Source organism: Vicugna pacos, chromosome 17 (assembly GCF_048564905.1).
Source record: "Vicugna pacos chromosome 17, VicPac4, whole genome shotgun sequence".
Lineage (NCBI taxonomy): Eukaryota > Metazoa > Chordata > Mammalia > Artiodactyla > Camelidae > Vicugna > Vicugna pacos.
The window spans coordinates 11,687,503-11,698,570 of NC_133003.1; the positions used below are offsets into that span (position 1 = coordinate 11,687,503).

Consider the following 11,068-nt stretch of genomic DNA (forward strand, 5'->3'; position numbering starts at 1 on the left):
AGCCCAGGAAGCTTCCAGGGATGATTATTGGAAGGGCTCTTTTGATATAGAAGGTTGGGGCACATTTGGCTACGTGGCCAAACTTTACAGAAAAGTATGAATTTATTGGGTTTTCTTGTGTGCATATACTATTAAAGAGCAAGGCTTGGAAGATAGGATGTTTATAGGAGGTGAAGAGATAAGTGACAGCCAATTTAATAAGGAAAACAAATAGAGGCCTTTTAGGATTCACAGTGGGTATGAGCATTCTTCTATTCGAGAAGAATACTTCACTAATGGGTGGGGAATTGAAGTGCCTTGACTGGACTGTTAATATCTCTATAAAGATGACATTCATGAGTGGAAAAAAAAAACAGGATTTGCCCATTTCTCAGAATGTAGAATGTTATAGATAGAGCAGTATTAGATTATAGACTATGACCTAGTTTCCATGGCAACGACATTCGTTATCTTATCTCATTCTTTCCTAAGTTACCCAGTTTAACTGCCCTATCTCTTTTATCACACCTCCCCCTCGTTAAACACTTACCAGATCCCTTTCTGTTGCTATGTAGGCAGTGTAATAGCTTTCACAGCTGCTTGCTGAATGAAATGGGGAAAAAAAAAACAGACACACACTTTGGGAGCGTGTGTAAGGAGAGGAATTTCAGCAATATTTCAGGATCAAGGGATGCTAGTGGCAGGTATGTGTTCTATATATATATATACCCACAGTGCATCCCCTGGCACATTTTGCACAAAAATGAGCCCCATTTTTGGTGCACAGAGCTGCCTTGTGTGTCAGTTTGATGGAGTCTGGGTTCTGCTGACAGTGTGACAGGCTATTAATCACATGTGACCAAAATAGCACACAAAGGAGGGCACTCCTGTGTTTTTCCTTCCCTAGGAGGGAATGGGTGATTTGCTGAAACTCCTTGTCTTTCATCCTATCTGGTTTCCTTTTTTTTTCCCCCCGAGTCTTTGTCTTTATGTCATCCTTCATCCTTATTGGAGGACTTCTCATTTAGAAATGCAAGGTAGGTGTGTTGTCTTGGGCTGGTGAGGTCACTGGGACCAAGCCAGTGGAATAGGGCTAATGTGAAAAAATAATGCTTGTTTCACATCAACTTGTTTCCTCCTAAGACCCATTGCGAGAATCGTATAGCTTCATAATTATTATCTTAATGGCTTTGTCTCACTTGGAAGATAAAGTAGGTAATATATAATAAGATTTAAAACATGTTTAATGGCCAATCCATGCTGCTAGTTAATACTTATCTTTATGTGATTTACAAATATATAACACTGGCATATTTATCATGTTTTTATCTGTTGTTATGTCAGAGTGAGAAAATCACATGATGTTCTGTTGGAAATTTCTAATATGACATAGTGAGACCTTTAGGGTCAGAGCCTGTTGTCAGATGCCTTGCTTTGGTCAGAAATGAATTGAGTAATTGATGTGTCCAGTCTGTCCATGAAGGGGGATGGCGAACAGAGGGTGGACGTGACTTCAGGGTCCCTCTAGCCCAATGTTGGCTTCACTAGTCCTTTGCCTGAGGTTGGCATATGGAGATCTGGAAATGGGTCTGTGCTAGGGAGGTTATGGGAGAGGGGCAAGGTCAAAGCCAGGAGAGCACAGTACAGCCATATTCTTAAGCAGGAGTTGGAAAATATTTTCTGTAAAGGGTCAGATAGCCTTTGCAGGTCTTATGGTTTCTGTTGCCACTATTCAACTCCACTGTTGTGGCATGAAAGCAGTCGTAGATGATAGATAATTGAATGGACATAGCTGTGTTTTAATAAAGCTTTATTTATAAAAACCAACAGTTGGCTCTATCTGACTGACAGGCTGTAGTTTGCTGATCCCTATTTTTAAAATGGTACCAAGTAGACAGTGGTTACTGACATGTGGTACTGAACAAGAAGGATGGGTTGATCAACAAATCTAGCAAGTAGAAAAATGAGAAGTAATGGTAAAAACTGACAGTATTTACTGGATGCCAGTCACTCTTCTGAGTGTTCTACATGCATTAGCTCGTTGCCTCTATATAACAATACCACCGTGATACAGGTACTGTCTTACTGGCTGGGGAACATGGAGGTTATATAATGTTCACAAGACCACATGAAGAGTGAGTGACAGGAATGGGATTCAAACCCAGATTCTGAAATTCAAATCCTGTTTCAAAATTCAAATCAAGTTCTAAAATCCATGCTGTAAACCATTGTGGTTTATTGCTGTGCCTAGTGGAGCTGGCAAGTGAGAGGTGATCAGAGGGAATCCTGGAGATGGAGTTCATATGCCTGCAGTAAACTTTATCTTGTCTCAGAACGTGCATACGACTACACTTAAAAGGCCGGAACGGGATGGACAGGCTGTTTATTGACTACGCCTAGTACCAAACTGTAGCTGGATGGGACTCCAGAAAGGCAGAGACTGACAGAAGATCTCCACATGACATTAACTGTCTTGGTGTGTGAAATATATCATACACACAGAAGAGTTTATATAACATATAAGATGAATGCAAGGAATAAGAATTAAATACGGTTGAACCCACTATCACCCACTTACAAGCAGATCATTATCAAGACTAAAGAAGTCCCCCGAGCCCCTGATTCCATTCCACTCTTGTCTCCTTCTGAAATAGCCCATTGTTCTCCATTTTAATTAATATTTACATTGTTTTTCTTTATAATTTTATGACACAGTTAAGCAATCTAAACAGATTTAGTTTTGTCTTTTATATGGCTGGAATAATACTGCTTTGGTGACTTGATGTTTTTTCTTTCAGCATCAAAACTTTGAAATTTGCACAATTGCTAAATCTAATGGTAATTCATTTCCATGGCTGTATAATATTTCCATTGTCTCAATATAATAGAGTTTCTTTATTCACCTTGTTAATGGGCATTGGGTTTGCTTTAAGCTTTAGTGTATTGGGGGCAGTGCTACTATGAACATTTCCCCATGTGTTTCATATCATGGAGCACAAATGCAAGAATTTGCTTAGGAAATATTTTTATGAGTGGAATTCCTTGCCCATAGATTGTGAACACATTTAATTTTGAGAGGTCATGCCGAATTATTTTTCAAAGTGGTTATACCAATTTTCATGTCCACCTGCAGTGTCTGAAAGTTGGTAAGGCTTCACTCCTTTCCAGCCCTTCAGATTGCTGGGCAAGCAGATGTGAAAGCATCTCTTTGTGGTTTTAACTTGCATCCCCCTGATAACACTTGAATTAATTTTTTCAGGTTTTAATATTATTGCTTTCAGACTCTTTCTAATCACTATGCCTGAACATCAAATAGACTCTTGTGTGGCTAATGGGAAACCTCACTGTAGGTACCTTATTTCTCTCCCTCATGCTGGCAGGGTTGATGGATGAACAGCAACCCAAGCACAGAAATATCCTCTTGGGATCCAGATGGACAAATTTGTGTCTCCACATCAATAAAAATTCCACTCATTCTTCTGGAGTTTGGAGGCAGAAAGATTCAGGCTTATTCATACCTCATTTCCACCACAGACTAGCAGAGGGAACTTAGGCAAACTTAATCCGCTTCTTGGAACTTCAGTTTCTCAATAATAAGCTGAGCGTAATAGCATCTCTCTGTGCCAGATGTTGTCTGTTGAGTCTAAGTTCTTCCTTGTTTTGTTGGGGCTGAAAGGCTGGAAACTGCATTTTCCGGGCTCCTTTGGTCAGCAGGGTTCTGGTTTGGATCCTGCCAATGCAAGACGTTCATGCAGACTTGGAAGGGAGAGGGAAGGAGAGGCATTTATTGCCCTGTGAGTCTGGAGGGACATGGTGGTTGCAGTGACTTCCAGTTGTGCTTCTGGGAATCCTTACATCAGTATGTCATGCAGGTAAGATCACTGGCAGGGGCTGCCTGTAGTTTGAATATTTTCTAATTTCAAAGCCAGCAGTGGTTTTCACTGGCTGTCACTCCCCTGCCCTGTATTTAATAATCCCTGTATTAACTCCCTTTCTGCTAACATACCTAAAGTGGCTCTATGCATCTGACTGAACTCTGACTGATAGTTACTCCCTTATACTACCTAACTACTTCAGACTGTTGTGAATATTAAATGGAATGATACATATAGATCACCTAGTATGAGCCTGGCACATAGTGAGTGATCTACAAGCATCCATCTTTTATAAAAAAGAGAATTATCTCCTCCCACTTGGAAATGTAGAAATGGACATGGATAGAGAATGGTAAAGGATCTTGCTTCAGACAGTAGATTAAAAGACCTTGGATAAACCTTTTTTAAAAACTTTGTTTCCATAACACCCGGGCCAGGGCTCTAACACAGTTGCTATAGCACTGCCAAATCTGTGGTGAGACTCCCAAATGTCTGGAAGCCAGCGTGGTGTGCTGCTGGCCAGGTTTGGTCTCCACCAGGTGTGCTGGAATGCCAACATCCGTCCCTAGCTGTGATGGTGACTTTCTATATGGTATTCACTCTGAATCTCATTAAAACATCCCTACCCAGAATTATCCTTCCATCAACACCCTGCTCATACCTGCCAGGAAATTTTCGAAACAGTTTTCTAAGTTGAGTTAAGGAATAGAAACCTTTTCCCTCCATGCTGTGGAAGCTTCATCTGGAAGCCATCAATGTAGCTGTGGCTTCTGTTCATTTCTCCACTGGCCTCTCACAGGTTCAAAATAAACCACGCTGTGACTGGTTAACAGTGAGAAATGCCAACAGGCCTGAGCTCATTTCCAAAGGCTCCTTTACTACTGTGCTTTGGCATTTTCAGAGTCCTTCATGAACAACCTCAGAAAAGCTGGCCTGCGAATCAAATTCTGCCTGACATTGGAATTCTTGATTTTTTTCCTACTGAAAGAAGTTCTCCACTGAGAGACGATGTCATCCTCTCCCTTTCTCAGCACCATCCAACTGCATTCTCTACCCTACCCTCTCCCCAGGGCTTGGGGATACAGTAAGCAAAGGCTGCCTTTGTTATCCTCAAGTGCATACTTTCTGAATCCTTCTCCTTTAGGAGCCCCTACACTTCAGAGATTCAGGGTGCTTAAGTGGACTTATGTCACCATGCCCGCTCTCCAAGGGGCATCTGCTTTTGAAGGCCTATGCTCCCTGGGGTGGAAAGCTCTGCTTACTAATGTATTCAACACATATGTAAGTACCTATGTGTAAGGGACACTATGATCAGCAGCAGGGACAGGAATGAACCAACCTTCCTGTCCTCCAGGAATTTAGTAGGAAAGATATCACTGCGCAGTGTCAGCTTGGCCATGGGAGCTCAGCCGTGGGGGGGTCATGGCTATCAGAGAACCAAAGGGCTTAATGGGTGATTCGGACAAAGCAGGAAGGTGGTCCACACTGAAGTGAGGGGCAGTGGGGTGTCTGCCACCCCAGGGTTACTGAGATCCCTCATGAGATGCTCATGAGATCTTTCTTGCTTGGGGGACACGTGGGCAGCAGACGTGGGGTGGTTTGTCTGACAGTCCTGCTGCCAGACACCTCATCCAGAGGGAGCTGAGGGTGTGCTTTCTGGAGACCAGCAGGGACATTAGGGGAGAGGGACTTACAAATGGAGGCTATGAGAAGAGGAGCTAGGAGGAGATGGATGGGGAGTGATTTGTGGCCTGTCTCTCTGATCAAGAACCAGGCAGTCTCCTCTTAGGTGCACACCATGCCGACTGAGGGCACTAGTGCCCAGGAACCTGTCGGTTTGTCCATCCAAATGTCTGTGGTTACAGTAAAGCATATTGCTGGAAATGGAATCCAGTCCTGTGCCCAGTTTATTTCTGTTTAGTACAGATCAAAAGGAATGATGTCTACTGTGTCTTCTGTGTTTTATCTCTGGAGTTTGGTGTTTATTGCCTAGTGTTTTGATAATACCTACTTTGTTGGGTTTTTCTTGGGGAGACTAGTTAGACAGTTTTTGATTTGAGAGCCATCTAATTTCCTGGCAAAGTACTTCCATCTTTTCCTACTATCTATTAAAGCAGGAATCAAGGGTGGTCATTTTTTTTTTAATATACCAGTGAGAATATTAGAATTGCATTCAAGAAAATGGAGCACATTTGGCCTTGTCTTTCAAATCCCTTTGTGGTTTTTCCTCATTTGTAAAATGGAAATGGTGCCATCTATTTCAGAGGGTGATTGTCAGTTCATAGTGAGTTAATGGATCTGAGAAGACTTCTAGACTCCGATGTCAGGCTCCAAGGAGAGGAGGTTCCCAGCTTCCAGGAAACATGCAAGAACTTTGTCCAGCGGGTGGTGTCAGAGCACAGGGTTAAGGCAATAAATGGCTTTCCTCCAACCTACACAGAGCCCAAGGACACCCCTGTGCAAAGAAAGAGCCCTGCGGGCCATCTAAATCCATCAATTGTGTGACCCAAAACTTTGTACGAGAAAGAGGGAGAAAGAAGTGGCCCTGACCGAGGGTGGAAAGTGCTAACAACACGTTTGGTTGGAAGGCCTGCTCTGCCAGATGCCATTCTTGTAGCTCTGCAAGCACCACTTGCCTTTGTCTGCATGCTGTTTTTCTCTGCTAAGCATTAGTATTTTCATTCTAGAAAAAACGTGGCTTGGAAAGTAACTTGCCCAGTAGTGGGGGAATAAGCATTTGAGGTCAGATAGGCCTGATACTCAAACCCACCCTCTTTCTTTTGCGACTGCTATGTTTGGTGTTGCACCAGGAGAAAGAAGCCTATATTGCTACTTAAAGGAGCCTACAGTTGTCACTGTTACATGCTGCCTTTTGGTCATGGAAACAGGAAACACAGGAGGCTTTGCTAGTGGCTGAGGGTCACAGGCATTTGGCTCAGGTATCTGGCAACACTTTGGGGTTCAGACTGCCTGCTGATACCTGGTAAGGACTCTAGGTACAAGCTCACCTTTACCTTAGCCCTGAGATTTTCCTCCTGACCTCAGAATTAGGCCTCGGTCACATCTCCAGGCCCTCCTCCATCCATCCCCCATGCACACTATGCTCCAGACATGCCAAAATTGGTAAAGTCCCTAAACTTGCTGTGTTATTTTATGTATCCCTGTCTCTGCCTGAAAATTCTCCTCTTATTTCCTTCATTATCTTAGTTTTACTCTCTTTCTAGGACTGAAATTCTTTTCCATGAAGCTTTCCTAGACCTGCCCAAGCAGAATTTATTACTCCCTCCATTGTACTATTGCCAAACCTATGCTGTAAATAAAATGTGTACTTACCTCCTTAATGCATCACCATTATTTATTCATTTATGGTGGAGACTTAATACTCTGCAAATATCTGTGTATTGCTCTAGATTTCCCAGCCTCCATTATAGTAGACTGGGGCCATGTGACTGGGTTTTGGCCAATGGGCATGGGCAGAAGCGATGTGTACCACTTCTGGGTCTGGCCTTTGAAATCATCCATCTCTATTCTTCAGCCATCTTTTTGACTTGAAGTTCATGTATCTCAGATTTTGTACACTACAGGATGAAAGAAGGCCATCCAACCCACATTTGGATGTGACATAAGCATGAAATGTATTTGTATTGTATAAAGTCACTGGAATGTTGGGTCTGTTGGGAAAGCTGGCATTAATTACCTTGATTAATATAATACCTGTTTTTCCTATACTTGTGAGTTCCTTGTGGATTGGGACCATTTTTCTATTTACTTTGGCACTTTTAGAAAAAACTGAAATATAATTGACCTACAACACTGTTAGTTCTGGGTGTACAATATAGTGATTCAACATTTTTACACAGTACAAAATGATTACTATGATAAGTCTAGTTCCCATCTGTTACCATACAAATTTATTACCATATTATTGACTATATTCCCCATGCTGTATGTTTCATCCCTGTGACTCATTTATTTTGTAACTGGAAGTTTGTACCTCTTAATCTTCCTCACCTATTTCTTTCATCCCTCTGGCAACCACCCATTTGTTCTCTGTATTCATGAGTCTGTTTCTGTTTTGTTGTGTTTGTTGATTTGTTTTGCTTTTTAGATTCCACATATAAATGAAATAATATAGTATTTGTTTTTTTCTGGATTACTTCACATAGTATAATACCCTCTAGGTCCATCCATGTCATCACAAATGGCAAGGTTACATTCTTTTTTAATGGTTTAGTAATACTCCATTGTGTCTATATACCTACCTATCTATCTGTTTGTCTGTCTATCTATATTTTCTTCTTTATCCACATCTTCTTTCTCTACTCATCTATTTGTGGAAACTTAGGTTGCTTCCATATCTTGGCTGTTGTAAATAATGCTGCAATAGTAGTGCATATATCTTTTTGAATTACTGTTTTTGTTTTATTTGGGAAAATGCCCAAGAGTGGAATTACTGGATCATGTGGTAGATCTATTTTTAGTTTTTTGAGGAATCTTTGTACTGTTTTCCATAATGGCTATACCAATTTATGTTCCCACCAACAGTGCGTGAGGGTTCCCTTTTTCCACATCCTCACTGATAACTTGTTCTTCACTGTCTTTTTGATACTAGTCATTCTGGTATGTGGGAGCTGATACCTCATTGTGGTTTTGATTTGCATTTCCTTGCTGAGTAGTGATCTTGAGCATCTTTTCCTGTGTCTTTTGAACATCTGTATGTCTTTGGAAAAACATCTATTCAGGTCCTCTGCCCAATTTTCAGTCAGGTTGTTTGCTTTTTGATGTTGAATTCTTTGAGTTCGTTGTATATTTTGGATATTGACTCCTTATCAGATATATCATTTGAAAATATCTTCTCTCATTCAGTGGGCTGCCTTTTTGCTTCACCAGTAGTTTTGTTTACTGTGCAAAAGCTTTTACATTTGATGTAGCTCCTGCTGTCTATTTTTGTTTCCCTTGCCTGAGGAGACATACCCAAAAAAATATTGCCAAGACCGATATCTTCTAGGAGTTTTATAGTTTCAGGTCTTACATTTGAGTCTTTGATCCATTCTAAGTTTATTCTGTATATCCTGTGAGAAAGTAGTCTAATTTTATTATTTTGCATATAGTTTTCCCAGCACCACTTATTGAAGAGGCTGTCTTTTCCCCATTGTATATTCTTGCCTTCTTTGTTGTAGACTAAGTGTGCATTTTTTTCTGGGTCGTTCTATCTCTTCCAGTGATCTGTGTGTCTGTTTTTGTGCCAGTATTATACTGTTTGATTACTGTGGTTTTGTAGTATAGTTTGAAATTAGAGAGCATGATTCCTCTAGCTTGGCTCTTCTTTCTCAAGATTGTTTTGGCTTTTGGGGGTCTTTTGTGTTTCCATACAAATTTTAAAATTATTTTTGCTCTGTGAAAAATGCCATGGCTATTTTAATAGGCATTGCATTGAATTGGTATTTTGATAAGAATTTCATTGACTCTGTACATTGCCTTGGGTGGTATGGCCATTTTAATCATATTTATTCTTCCAGTCTATTACCATGGTATGCATTTCCATCTATTTGTGTTGTCTTCAATTTCTTTCATCAGTGTCATATAGTTTTCTAAGAACAGATCTTTTACCTCTTTAGTTAGATTTATTTCTAGGTATTTTTTTTTTGGATATGATTATAAAGATTTCATTATAAAGATTAAATTAAAGGGGATTCTAATAATGCAAACAGAGTAAATAATAACAAAATGGCAAGATGACATGGCTTGTAGTCCTGCTTCTTTACTGACATTATAATGTTAAAAAGTTACTCGTATTTTTAAATGTCCTAAAATAATTGAAACTTTATATATTGGGTGTTCGTAGATTAAGTTTAAGGTCAACAGGCCCTATAATAATTAAATAGACTGCTCATTTTTCTCCAGAAAAAATAAAACCTATTTGGAATCAGCCAAGAATTACAGTTCAGGGTCTGCCACCATGGTGAACCACTTGCAAATCTCTGTAAAAATGAAGAGGAGAACCCTTTTATAGAGGGAAAAGGAAGTTGGGAGGAAAGTTGGGAGCCTGTGCTGGCTTTTTAATGTGTGTCATCTACCTCAGGCCCATGGAAAATACTTATACATCCTTTGTGCTGATCTGAGAGTACACACCTGTATCAGTATATTATTCAACTTTAAAAGGCACTAAATCAGTTGATACATGGTGTTTCCTGCACTCCATAATTTTGAGGACAAGGGTCATATTTCAGCCCACTGAGTTTCACAAACTCCAGAAGACACATGTTAGACTGAATGGTGCAGGTTGGTCATCATTAAACTTTAGTCTACATGCTTGAGTGAGTGAGGGAAACCAGCCCATCAATCTGTTTCCTCTGGTCTTCTCAGGGACTTCCCCAGGAGGTCTCTGGCTCATCTTGTGTTTTTCCAGGGATTAGAAAGAGTCAGTGTGGTTGGCTCATAGATATGAGGGAAGAGATGGTTAGTGTCTTGACTTTTCTCTAGGCCAAGTGTCTTTAGAAAATTCCGAAATCTTCTCACAGACGACCTGGTCTTATTTCTGTCTTCTCTAAACCTCCTATCCTGGGATCAGTGGCCCCCAAATGATCAGGGTGAACCAGGCTTGGAAGTTAGCTGGCAGTGAGGAAGGACATCGGTTACACTGACCCTGATTCCCTGGATAGTCTCAAGCAGTTGTTCTTGGGGAAATTTCCTGGGTAGGAAAAGTGGGTATTTGGAGCTTAGCTTTAGCTAAAGCAGTGGTTCTCAAACTCTGGTGGCCTGCATCAGAATCACCAATCTTGTTAAAAAAGAGATTCCTGGACCCAGTGCCCAGAGTTTCTGATTTGGTGAGCATGGGGTGGGGCCTGGGAATTTATATTCTTGGTAAGCTCCCAAGTTGCCAATACTGCTAGTCTGGAGACTACATTTTGAATATCATTGCTCTGAAGAATTATTTCTTATGAAATCCTCTTTTCTTTCTTTCTGTATCCTAACCTCTATTCATATCTCTGATTTTTCTGTGAGAATCGAGCAATGTGGAAATGGATCTCAAACAGCTTCTTCTAAGTCCAGCATTTTTTCTGGTATCTAACTTTGGCATACCCACCTCTTGGATCTTGCTGCCTTACTCAAAACTTAGTTAAAAAGCAGAAAACATAAACTACTGTTCAGGGATTTTATGATCATTAAGCGAGTTCCTGTCTGCACAATAGAGGAAAAAATGCATGTTGGTG

General features: G+C 40.7%; 1 long non-coding RNA gene across 1 annotated transcript; it reads left to right on the forward strand.

Moving 5' to 3' along the window:
* The first annotated feature begins 484 nt into the window (after positions 1–484).
* On the forward strand, positions 485–2,542 carry LOC140686705 (uncharacterized). Its single transcript, XR_012060517.1, has 2 exons — positions 485–683; positions 2,313–2,542. It is a non-coding gene; the product is annotated as an uncharacterized lncRNA (long non-coding RNA).
* Positions 2,543–11,068: the final 8,526 nt, after the last annotated feature.